Source organism: Balaenoptera musculus, chromosome 17 (assembly GCF_009873245.2).
Source record: "Balaenoptera musculus isolate JJ_BM4_2016_0621 chromosome 17, mBalMus1.pri.v3, whole genome shotgun sequence".
Taxonomy (NCBI): domain Eukaryota; kingdom Metazoa; phylum Chordata; class Mammalia; order Artiodactyla; family Balaenopteridae; genus Balaenoptera; species Balaenoptera musculus.
In genome coordinates, this window is record NC_045801.1 from 26,098,168 (window position 1) to 26,103,467 (window position 5,300).

Sequence of the window (5,300 nt, forward strand, 5' to 3'; positions counted from 1 at the left end):
CTTCCAGAAAAAGAATTCAGAATAATGATAGTGAAGATGATCCAGGACCTCGGAATAAGAATGGAGGCAAAGATTGAGAAGATGCAAGAAATGATTAACAAAGACCTAGAAGAATTAAAGAACAAACAAACAGAGATGACCAATACAATAACTGAAATGAAAACTACACTAGAAGGAATCAATAGCAGAATAACTGAGGCAGAAGAACGGATAAGTGACCTGGAAGACAGAATGGTGGAATTCACTGCTGCGGAACAGACTAAAGAAAAAAGAATGAAAAGAAATGAAGACAGCCTAAGAGACCTCTGGGACAACATTAAATGCAACAACATTCGCATTATAGGGGTCCCAGAAGGAGAAGAGAGAGAGAAAGGACCAGAGAAAATATTTGAAGAGATTATAGTCGAAAACTTCCCTAACATGGGAAAGGAAATAGCCACCCAAGTCCAGGAAGCGCAGAGAGTCCCTTACAGAATAAACCCAAGGAGAAACACGCTGAGACACATAGTAATCAAAGTGGCAAAAATTAAAGACAAAGAAAAATTATTGAAAGCAGCAAGGGAAAAATGACAAATAACATACAAGGGAACTCCCATAAGGTTAACAGCTGATTTCTCAGCAGAAACTCTACAAGCCAGAAGGGAGTGGCATGATATACTTAAAGTGATGAAAGGGAAGAACCTACAACCAAGATTACTCTACCCGGCAAGGATCTCATTTAGATTTGATGGAGAAATCAAAAGCTTTGCAGACAAGCAAAAGCTAAGAGAATTCAGCACCACCAAACCAGCTGTACAACAAATGCTAAAGGAACTTCTCTAAGTGGGAAACACAAGAGAAGAAAAGGACCTACAAAAACAAACCCAAAACAATTAAGAAAATGGTCATAGGAACATACATATCGATAATTACCTTAAACGTGAATGGATTAAATGCCCCAACCAAAAGACATAGACTGGCTGAATGGATACAAAAACAAGACCCATATATATGCTGTCTACAAGAGACCCACTTTAGACCTAGGGACACATACAGACTGAAAGTGAGGGGATGGAAAAAGATATTCCATGCAAATGGAAATCAAAAGAAAGCTGGAGTAGCTATACTCATATCAGATAAAATAGACTTTAAAATAAAGAATGTTACAAGAGACAAGGAAGGACACTACATAATGATCCAGGGATCAATCCAAGAAGAAGATATAACAATTATAAATATATATGCACCCAACATAGGAGCACCTCAATACATAAGGCAACTGCTAACAGCTATAAAAGAGGAAATCGACAGTAACACAATAATAGTGGGGGACTTTAACACCTCACTTACACCAATGGACAGATCATCCAAAATGAAAATAAATAAGGAAACAGAAGCTTTAAATGATACAATAGACCAGATAGATTTAATTGATATATATAGGACATTCCATCCAAAAACAGCAGATTACACGTTCTTCTCAAGGGCGCACGGAACATTCTCCAGGATAGATCACATCTTGGGTCACAAATCAAGCCTCAGTAAATTTAAGAAAATTGAAATCATATCAAGCATCTTTTCTGACCACAACGCTATGAGATTAGAAATGAATTACAGGGAAAAAAACGTAAAAAGGACAAACACATGGAGGCTAAACAATACGTTACTAAATAACCAAGAGATCACTGAAGAAATCAAAGAGGAAATAAAAAAATACCTAGAGACAAATGACAATGAAAACACGACGACCCAAAACCTATGGGATGCAGCAAAAGCGGTTCTAAGAGGGAAGTTTATAGCTATACAAGCCTACCTAAAGAAACAAGAAAAATCTCAAGTAAACAATCTAACCTTACACCTAAAGAAACTAGAGAAAGAAGAACAAACAAAACCCAAAGTTAGCAGAAGGAAAGAAATCATAAAGATCAGAGCAGAAATAAATGAAATAGAAACAAAGAAAACAATAGCAAAGATCAATAAAACTAAAAGCTGGTTCTTTGAGAAGATAAACAAAATTGATAAGCCATTAGCCAGACTCATCAAGAAAAAGAGGGAGAGGACTCAAATCAATAAAATCAGAAATGAGATACTGATTAACCAAGATGGCGGAGTAGAAGGACGTGCTCTCACTCCCTCTTGCGAGAGCACCAGAATCACAACTGGCTGCTGGACAATCATTGACAGGAAGACCCTGGACTTCACCAAGGAGGATACCCCACGTCCAAGGACAGAGGAGAAGCCACAGTGAGACGGTAGGAGGGGCGCAATCAGAGTAAAATCAAATCCCATAACTGCTGGGTGGGTGGCTCACAGACTGGCGAACACTTATACCACAGAAGTCCACCCACTGGAGTGAAGGTTCTGAGCCCCACGTCAGGCTTCCCAACCTGGGGGTCCGGCTACGGGAGGAGGAATTCCTAGAGAATCAGACTTTGAAGCCTAGTGGGAATTGATTGCAGGACTTTGACAGGACTGGGGGAAACAGAGACCCCACTCTTGGAGGGCACACACAAAGTAATGTGTGCATCGGGACCCAGGGGAAGGAGCAGTGACCCTGGGGGAGACTGAACCAGACCTACCTGCTGGTGTTGGGGGGTCCCCTGCAGAGGCGAGTGGTGGCTCTGTTTCACCGTGGGGATAAGGACACTGGCAGCAGAGGTTCTGGGAAGTTCTCCTTCGCGTGAGCCCTCCCAGAGTCTGCCATTAACCCCACCAAAGAGCACGGGTAGGCTCCAGTGTTGGGTTGCCTCAGGCAAAACAACCAACAGGGAGGGAACCCAGCCCCACCCATCAACAGTCAAGTGGATTAAGGTTTTACTGAGCTCTGACCACCACAGCAACAGGGAGAGAACCCAGCCCCACCCATCAACAGTCAAGTGGATTAAGGTTTTACTGAGCTCTAACCGCCACAGCAACAGTCAGCTCTACCCACCACCAGAGCCTCCCATCAAGCCTCTTAGATAGCCTCAACCACCAGAGGGCAGACAACAGAAGCAAGAAAAACTACGATCCTGCAGCCTGTGGACCAAAAACCACAGTTACAGAAAGATAGAGAAGATGAAAAGGCAGAGGGCTATGTACCAGATGAAGGAACAAGAAAAAACCCCAGAAAAACAACTAAATGAAGTGGAGATAGGCAACCTTCCAGAAAAAGAATTCAGAATAATGATAGTGAAGATGATCCAGGACCTCGGAATAAGAATGGAGGCAAAGATTGAGAAGATGCAAGAAATGATTAACAAAGACCTAGAAGAATTAAAGAACAAACAAACAGAGATGACCAATACAATAACTGAAATGAAAACTACACTAGAAGGAATCAATAGCAGAATAACTGAGGCAGAAGAACGGATAAGTGACCTGGAAGACAGAATGGTGGAATTCACTGCTGCGGAACAGACTAAAGAAAAAAGAATGAAAAGAAATGAAGACAGCCTAAGAGACCTCTGGGACAACATTAAACGCAACAACATTCGCATTATAGGGGTCCCAGAAGGAGAAGAGAGAGAGAAAGGACCAGAGAAAATATTTGAAGAGATTATAGTCGAAAACTTCCCTAACATGGGAAAGGAAATAGCCACCCAAGTCCAGGAAGCGCAGAGAGTCCCATACAGAATAAACCCAAGGAGAAACACGCCGAGACACATAGTAATCAAAGTGGCAAAAATTAAAGACAAAGAAAAATTATTGAAAGCAGCAAGGGAAAAACGACAAATAACATACAAGGGAACTCCCATAAGGTTAACAGCTGATTTCTCAGCAGAAACTCTGCAAGCCAGAAGGGAGTGGCAGGATATACTTAAAGTGATGAAAGGGAAGAACCTACAACCAAGATTACTCTACCCGGCAAGGATCTCATTTAGATTTGATGGAGAAATCAAAAGCTTTACAGACAAGCAAAAGCTAAGAGAATTCAGCACCACCAAACCACCTGTACAACAAATGCTAAAGGAACTTCTCTAAGTGGGAAACACAAGAGAAGAAAAGGACCTACAAAAACAAACCCAAAACAATTAAGAAAATGGTCATAGGAACATACATATCGATAATTACCTTAAACGTGAATGGATTAAATGCCCCAACCAAAAGACATAGACTGGCTGAATGGATACAAAAACAAGACCCATATATATGCTGTCTACAAGAGACCCACTTTAGACCTAGGGACACATACAGACTGAAAGTGAGGGGATGGAAAAAGATATTCCATGCAAATGGAAATCAAAAGAAAGCTGGAGTAGCTATACTCATATCAGATAAAATAGACTTTAAAATAAAGAATGTTACAAGAGACAAGGAAGGACACTACATAATGATCCAGGGATCAATCCAAGAAGAAGATATAACAATTATAAATATATATGCACCCAACATAGGAGCACCTCAATACATAAGGCAACTGCTAACAGCTATAAAAGAAGAAATCGACAGTAACACAATAATAGTGGGGGACTTTAACACTTCACTTACACCAATGGACAGATCATCCAAAATGAAAATAAATAAGGAAACAGAAGCTTTAAATGACACAATAGACCAGATAGATTTAATTGATATATATAGGACATTCCATCCAAAAACAGCAGATTACACGTTCTTCTCAAGTGCGCACGGAACATTCTCCAGGATAGATCACATCTTGGGTCACAAATCAAGCCTCAGTAAATTTAAGAAAATTGAAATCATATCAAGCATCTTTTCTGACCACAACGCTATGAGATTAGAAATGAATTACAGGGAAAAAAACGTAAAAAAGACAAACACGTGGAGGCTAAACAATACGTTACTAAATAACCAAGAGATCACAGAAGAAATCAAAGAGGAAATAAAAAAATAACTAGAGACAAATGACAATGAAAACACGACGACCCAAAACCTATGGGATGCAGCAAAAGTGGTTCTAAGAGGGAAGTTTATAGCTATACAAGCCTACCTAAAGAAACAAGAAAAATCTCAAGTAAACAATCTAACCTTACACCTAAAGAAACTAGAGAAAGAAGAACAAACAAAACCCAAAGTTAGCAGAAAGAAAGAAATCATAAAGATCAGAGCAGAAATAAATGAAATAGAAACAAAGAAAACAATAGCAAAGATCAATAAAACTAAAAGTTGGTTCTTTGAGAAGATAAACAAAATTGATAAGCCATTAGCCAGACTCATCAAGAAAAAGAGGGAGAGGACTCAAATCAATAAAATCAGAAATGAAGAAGGAGAAGTTACAACGGACACCGCAGAAATACAAAGCATCCTAAGAGACTACTACAAGCAACTTTATGCCAATAAAATGGACAACCTGGAAGAAATGGACAAATTCTTAGAAA